Source organism: Leptinotarsa decemlineata, unplaced genomic scaffold (genome assembly GCF_025532065.1).
Source record: "Leptinotarsa decemlineata unplaced genomic scaffold, Ldec_3_MD MMD2_tig00078422_RagTag_RagTag, whole genome shotgun sequence".
In the NCBI taxonomy this organism is placed as follows: Eukaryota; Metazoa; Arthropoda; class Insecta; order Coleoptera; family Chrysomelidae; genus Leptinotarsa; species Leptinotarsa decemlineata.
In genome coordinates this window covers 17291070-17299161 of record NW_027412747.1, presented here as the reverse complement: position 1 = coordinate 17299161, position 8092 = coordinate 17291070, and the positions used below count along the sequence as shown (strand labels likewise).

The following is an 8092-nucleotide window of genomic DNA, read 5'->3' as shown; positions in this document are numbered from 1 at the left end:
GGTTTAAACGTTTCTTTGCGTCTCGATTTGAATGTGGGGCGTTATTGTCATTGGTCATTGCTTTAAATTAACAATATGAATAGGTAATGCATTTTTTATTAACGAAGGACTCATGTGGTAGTAATGACGATTGATAATATAAACAAACAGATGCAACTTTATTTTTTCGAAGTTGGAATCAGGATAATAACTGAAATAGCAGAATTTTCGAGAATAAGGTAGGCTGTAGGGGAGATAGGGACATATTAAATTAGAAATGTATCTAGAGTCGAAATAAAAGTCTTTCTTAATCATCTGAATTTTAAAAATAAACAAGTATACAGCTCCTGGAAAATTATCAAACGTAAGTCTGGCTGAATCAATTAATCAAGCTAACAAATTGTGTTGATAGATTCACTAGTGGGGTAGGTCAGAATTTGAATGAAACAATGGGTTTAATAATAGTGTATTAGAATATACTTCGTAGCATTTGGTAATTTGACTAAACGTTTTACCACCATTGGTAGTGTTTGCAATTTGAATCCATTTGTTGATATTAGAATTTGCTAACCAATACCCATACAAGGTGATGAGGATAAAGTAACCGTGAAAATGTATTTATCCAATAAAGTTTGAACAGGAGAATTGTAGTTCGTATACATCACAGGTCAGAAAATTATCTAAAAGAGAAAATATTTTGTGTCATCCCTTCACTAAGATAACATGAAATTCAAAAAACGTCCTTGAATAACGAAGAAAATTACAGTGTATTGTCAAGAATTCAAACGCTGTTATATACAAAAGTTGTTTCTCTCGAAGAGGTGCATTATTTACTTTCTTTTACAGATCTTAAATACATTTCTAGAAAATCTGATTCAATTTTTTCAAATCGACTCGAATCGAAAAAATCTAAAATTCAATTGAATTTCAACAACATTTTCATTTCATTACAGTTAGCATAAAATCGTTGCTATCGAAATACTGTATTTATTTTTTTGAGAAATGAATTTTACTGAAGGTCAAACTTAAGAAATAAAAAGGTGGAAAAGTACCATTAAATCTCCTTCAGAAGTCTTTGAAAGAAGTCTGTTAAAATTAGTTAACATGGTTAATCTGTTTTTTCGTAAGTAAGTAAGTAAGTACATTTATTCAATGCAGGTATAAAACAAATACATATTGACAGAAGAAAAAAATATATATATAGAGCTTGTATAATCCTTGTATTATAGCCAGCAAACAAAATAGTAATTCTAATCCAGAATACTAATTTTGCAGGATGAAGAAAGGAAGAGATACGGAATGGTTATTACTTATGCAAGTATCAGTAGAAGCATATCATAATCAATTTCAACGAATTCTTCAACTCTCTTTTGAATCTGAGTGCCTTTCAATGATTCAGGTGTGTAAAGTTTAGGTCCACCGTGGAACATTCATGATTTTAACTGAACTATATTGAAAGCATGCTGTACAAATTCAATAGAAGAATTAGCCACAATAAACTCTGAGAAATGTAAGTTTTTTTATCTCCGAATGATCCAGTTCATCTTTTTTTTTCATCATGATTCTTATCAATGAAATTTGAATCACTAGCGATGTCTTGTGTACAGTACAGTTACGTATTATGGAATTAGCCGAAGCATCATACACCATCAGTATCATTTTCCTGTTCATTATATTCCTAACGATTAACGAGGTTTCAACTTTCAACTAGCGATTCCTGGCAGGGTAAAAGAAAAGAATACCTTGGTGATCTTGGTGAAATATTTTCCCTGGGTTCCCCATCCTCTAAATATTCAGTGATGAAGAACATCATAAGTTAAGCGAATATTGGGTATGGAGTTTCGTCAGAGATGTTTTATAGTTTATTGATTAGTCACCGAATGAAACTTTTATAATGATCGAAGTTGCACTACTGCATTATCATTTAATAATAAGGTTTTCAGATAGTTTATGTTATGCTGCAGTAACTATTTATCCAACTGTATATAAATGACAAATGTACACCAAGTCGATTTCTTCTATAAGTGTTTAATTGGCGTCCGCTTTTGTTGTATATCGAAAAGAGATAGCTATACAAATGTGGGTCGTCGACAATTTCTTAGACTTTGAGATATAATACTTTTTTGTCGACAAAGGGTGTCATGTTTATAAATACATAAAATGTTAAAAAAACATGAAATGTTTTGTTAAGACTATATAGTATTCACAAAAATACAGTGAAGATTAAAAATAACAGACCAAAAAAAACAATCAAAAAATATCCAAGATAAGAAAAAATGTACAAATATGTTATCAATAAAACAACGCAATTTTAAAATTACTTGACATAAATCGTACTATACATCGTGGTATACCGAAAGACTAGAATTTATATGCAAAATACCTACTCTTCCAAATTGTAGAAGCACTTTCCCAAAACAAGGTTCTTTACTGATTTTCTAAATTTTTTAAGTTCATTAATTGATGTAATATGTTTTGGTAGATGATTATATATGTGTCCACTTCTATAGATTTGAGACTGCCTGATCAAAAATGATGTGGGCAGTGGAAGGGCAAGTTTTTTATCGCTACGCGTAGATCTTTCTGTATGGCTTTCAAACTTTTCTCCATGTTTGTGAAGTGAGTAGACAGTCTCTAGAATGAATATTTCAAATATTGTTAATATTTTATTCCTGCAGAAAAGTAGCCTACACGAGTCACGCATCTTCAATTTGAATAATATTTTCAAAGCCCTTTTTTGGATAACGAATATACTCTGCATCGAAATCTGTCTGCCTGAGCCTCAGAAAGGAATTCCTTACCGGAGATGACTCTCTATAAGTGAATAGTATGCATTTATTGCTGCTGAGAATCTGAGTTCACGAGATATGACATTTATAGCAAAGCAACCAAAAGATAATTTCTTTTTTAAAGCAGTAATTTGCGTATCATATTTTAAATTACTGCCAATGAATATACCAAGAAATTTAGTTACACAGTTTCAATCATGTGTTCACCTAGTATTACTTGTTCTAAGTCCCACTTGAATGTTTTATCAGATTTGTTTTAGAAACATACAGCGCTAGCGTACTCGACTCATACCATTCTTTTATTTTTTCTAAATCTGAGTGGACAGACCGAGTCAAAGTGTCAGTATATTTATTACGCCAAAGTATCGTAGTGTCATCCACAAACAAGGTAAATGCTCCAGATATATCAAGTTTTGCCATTTCGTTAATTATAACAAGAATGAAATGGGGCCTAGGACTGACCCCTGAGGTACTTTGCGTAGAATTTTTTCACTATCAGAAGTGTTGTTGCTCAATGTTATTTTTTGACTTCTACCATCAGTAATATAAGATCTGACCCATTCTAAGGCTGTTCCCGGGATTCCATAATGGAAACGTTTTTGCAGCAGGATTTCATGTTCCACGCAATCAAATGCCTTAGAAAGGTTCAGAAATACTGCTGCCGCCAATTCTTTATCATTTAGGGTCATGTAGAGGTTTTCGGGGAAATGAATGATGGCGTCATTCGTGTTTTTTTGTGTAGAAAGACAAACTATGAGGGAACTAGAATTTTATGTTTTTCCAAGAAACCCACTATCCTACTTTTGACAAGTTTTTCAATGATTTTAGTTAACGTTGTCAAAATTGAGATATGGGGAATGTTCCTCAATTTGGGTTATTACAGCAAATGCAAGTTTGAACAGAATAAAGTTGAGTTTAATTCATGAGTTCTTCAAATTGACTTCGAAAAGTATTCAAATTGATGTTTCAAATGTTGGGTTTTAATTTTTTAAGGGATTTGTTCCTAATTCACATATTGGCAACAGCGCCTTTATCAAGTTGAAATAATTTATTATACGTATCTAGATATTCTACTTTAAAAAAGGAAAATTATCTTTATAAATCAACAATTAAGGCAAAATATAAATTATAGTTCAATACCACCTCCACAAGCCACATAAACAACAGTTGTTTTGTTATTTATTTATATAGAGGAAGATAGGGTAGGTGCACAAAACGTCATATTTTCTGATTGATTCGGCCGTTACTTGATGAAGATCCATAGTAATTCCACAAACTACACCTAAACGATCTGATGTCCATAAACTTTATTGAAAAAATATATCACAACATGTTTCGCTAAACATTAGCTTTTTCAAGTGATTAATCACGAAACATGTTGTGATATATTTTTTCAATAAAGTTTGTGGAGATCAAATCGTTTAGGTGTAGTTTGTGGAAATGTCATATGTCACAGAATATCTCGGAACTCGGAACATAAGTAAACAGAACAGCACGCCTCTGAAATATGTCATCTTTGTTTGTCTCATACAGGTAACAGATTCACTGTCGTTTATTAGCTATAACCGATGTTGCCAAATGGTGAAAAAGAAAAGAATCCCTTTAAATGTTGAATGCATTATTTCATTCCTCTTTTTTACGTATTTAAATAATTAAAAAAAAGGTTGAAATGATAAATTTAAAATGCGTTGTTTTGGAGCTCTTTTATGAAAACTACTTGATTTTCGTCAGGAGGAACATTCCCCATTGCTGGGGTCATCAATGGCACTTCCATTGTAAAGCGGTATCACTTTTGTTGATTTCAAACTATACTTAGAAAGAAAGAAACCAGTGGTGAACGACGAGTTTATAGCTATTATAAAATAGCTATAAAATATATTCTTCAGAGAAATATAAGAGAATTTTGAAATGAACAGCAATTCTTCATTGAAAGTTTGTGTTATTTGGAGCCGTAGCTACAGCGTTCTGTTTTCATCAATTTGTCGACTTACTATATATAATATATTGGATGGTCAAATTGAATATACACGCATATTGTTTCATCGTCCCAATTTTGAAGTTTCCGAAGCAACTTAGACAAAACAAAATTTTTACCTTAAAGCAGTACTTTTTCCAGCATCTATCCAATCACAAACCTAAATATTGAAAGAGATGGGAACTTACTGAAGTTGAATCTGTGAACAAAGTCTTCAGCCATATACACAGATGAACTTCAAAGAAACTTTCATGGTGATCAAAGGTGCTCTAAAATCAGATGTATTTGATTGATGAAGACGTCTAGAACTAGTTATCCTAGCAATTTTTGAGGTTAACGTAGAAGAGACAAAAACCGATAAAAAGTGATTTAATTCAACCATTGTGGACTAAAATAAAATGAACAGTTATATGCTATCGGGTTGTCCAGGAAAATTATTTTTTATGATTCATGAATAAGGTTGATTTACTGTTCATGATTACATTACATTTGGGTCTGAGAAATTCAAAGGTCACTGTGTTGAACATTTGCAACTCTTTTGGTAGAGGCTGGAGCTAGTATGACCACGTTGAAGTAACTTGGAAGATAAAAGAGTATGTCGATTGCTGGGGAATATTCAAAATGAGGCTACATGGATGCTGGTAGACATATCGTCTGAGTCTGGCATTATCAATACAGAAAGCTGACACCCAGCCAATAAAAGATGAATCAATATTTGGATTGTCAGTTTTTTGTAAATTCGACCAAATGATATTAAATAGATACTAGTACTATGTTGTTGTATCGCTGCTGTTCCAATGTTTTGACAGAATCAGAATCAACAAACTTAGGCGTGCGCAGCGTTATAGAACAGTGCTTTCAAAAGTCTGTTCTACAGCGCCATCTAGTGGCGAGTTACAGAAAAATGTACAGCCTAAAAACCTTCTCTATGAAAAATTACTTATACATGTCAAGTTTCATCACGATCGGTTGAGTGATGTAGAAGTTTATCACTTACCAACCAACAACCATCCATTTTTATATATCAGATTTGAGTTGCAGGTACTTCAATTTCATTGCAAATACTTTGTTTTTTATACGTTGGACAGGAATTGTACAATGTTACTTTCAAAGGAACGAATATCAAGTCGAACTAAATATACCCTAGGCACACTATTTCTGGTATCTGCCACAGAAAAAAATTAATGTTTCCGGTTTTTGCTTTGCTGTGATCATTCTGAGCAGAACTCTAGTTATATGAGACGACCACTTCAAAAGAATACTTTCGTTATATATATGCTGAAACCCTGAAAATGTTCATAAAACCAGAAACGATGGGCAGAGGTATTTTTGGGTAGAAATACTATGAAACATAAAGTTAACGAAATATTGAAACAAAAAGCTAATATGATTGCTGAATTGATCTGATTTAGAGCCAATTTATTACAAAATGTCTAGATGGTATCAAAAATATTCAAACAGAATGGGGGTATTGCCCAACACCTCGTTTAGAAGGTATTTCAATTTTTCGCATATTTTTTTTCAGTTTGGTTGATATTTCATTGAGAAAACAGAATATAAAATTTAAAAAGCCAGTAGTAGCTCCTAAAATCAAATATACCGTGGATTACTCACGTATTGTAATGTTACAATGGGGAATGTTCCTCCTGACGAAAATCAAGTAGTTTTCATAAAAGAGCTCTAAAACAGCGCATTTTAAACTTATCATTTCAACCTTTATCTTTAAAAAATTATTTAAATACTTAAAAAAGAGGAATGAAATAATGCATTCAACATTTAAAGGGATTCGTTTCTATTTCACCATTTGGCAACATCGGTTATAGCTAATAAAGGACAATGAATCTGTTATACCTGTATGAGACAAACAAAGATGCCATATTTCAGAGGCATGCTGTTCTGTTTACTTATGTTTCGAGTTCCGAGACATTCTGGGACATATGACAATTTGTGCACCTAACCTATCTTCCTCTATAAAAATAAATAACAAAACAACTGTTGTTTATGCGGCTTGTGGAGGTGGTATTGAACTATAATTTATATTTTGCCTTAATTGTTGATTTATAAAGATTTTCCTTTTTTAAAGTAGAATATCTAGGTACGTATAAATTATTTCAACTTGATATAGGCGCTGCTGACAATATGTGAATTGGAAACAAATCCTTTTAAAAATTAAAACCCAACATTTGAAACATCAATTTGAATACTTTTCGAAGTGAATTTGAAAAACTCATGAATTAAACTCAACTTTATTGTGTTCAAACTTGCATTTGCTGTAATAAACCAAATTGAGGAACATTCTTCATTGTAATGTTATGTCGATTTTATAGCATAGATTCATTTTTGAAGTTTTATTCAAGTGAATACATACCTATTAGTTATAATATTGTAGGTAAAGGCTATTTTGTTCATATCAATCTATTCAGTTTCAACAGGGCATATTTGAGTGGAAACCAAATAATCGAAGTCTTAATTGTGTCGATGAAAGTCGATATAATCATTAAATATAATTAGGTTTAGACAAGCAAATAACTGAGGTGGCAATAGAAGGAGGGAATTTCCAGGATACCATCTATTTGAGGTACACCATCGCAGGATAGGGAAGTATCTAAGTCTATTAACAAACTGATAATAAGTGAAGTGTCCGTATTTATTATGTATTCAGTACCATAATGGCCTTTTCTACCTGATAGACTGAATGTCAAATTATACTAAGTTGATGGATTACTGACGAATAAAATTTAAATTTTCAATTATTGTCCGTAATTGGCTTTTGTGTCACAGTTGTCCAACAACAGGTCGAATCATCTGAATAATCATTATAATATAATGAGGAATTATTTGATCCGTCCCTCATTAATAAACACACTTTCATCGGATTACATACTTACTTACCTAGATTAGGTTGCCTAAACGGCTCAACTTGAAATCTGATTCAATCAATTTATTCAATTCAGATACGTATATTTTTCTATAATTATGGATATTACATCATAATTACAATAAATTGAAAATAAATATACTTTAAAAAACTAAAAAACGCGCTTTTAAGGAACATCGAACTAAAAAGTGGAAAATATTTTTTTAGATAAGCTTAAAACAGTAACAAACGAAAAATACTAGTATTATTGTAAAAAAAGCGACGGATTCTTGGTATAAAAACAATATGGCCCAAAGCACCCACGCTTTTCTCACAATAATACCAGTATTTTTTGTTCGTTATTGTTTTAAGCTTATTTAAATTTTTTTTTCATTTTTTAGTTTCGTATTCTATAAAAGCGTGTTTTTTAGTCTTTTTAAACTACTAATGTCGATATATCAAGGTGGTTACATACAGCGCCATCTGACCGTG

General features: G+C 31.7%; 1 long non-coding RNA gene across 1 annotated transcript; it reads left to right on the top strand.

The window, feature by feature from the left end:
* The first annotated feature begins 78 nt into the window (after window positions 1-78).
* LOC141487323 (uncharacterized) lies at window positions 79-1493 on the top strand. The gene is made up of 2 exons (XR_012468329.1): window positions 79-218; window positions 1255-1493. It is a non-coding gene; the product is annotated as an uncharacterized lncRNA (long non-coding RNA).
* Window positions 1494-8092: the final 6599 nt, after the last annotated feature.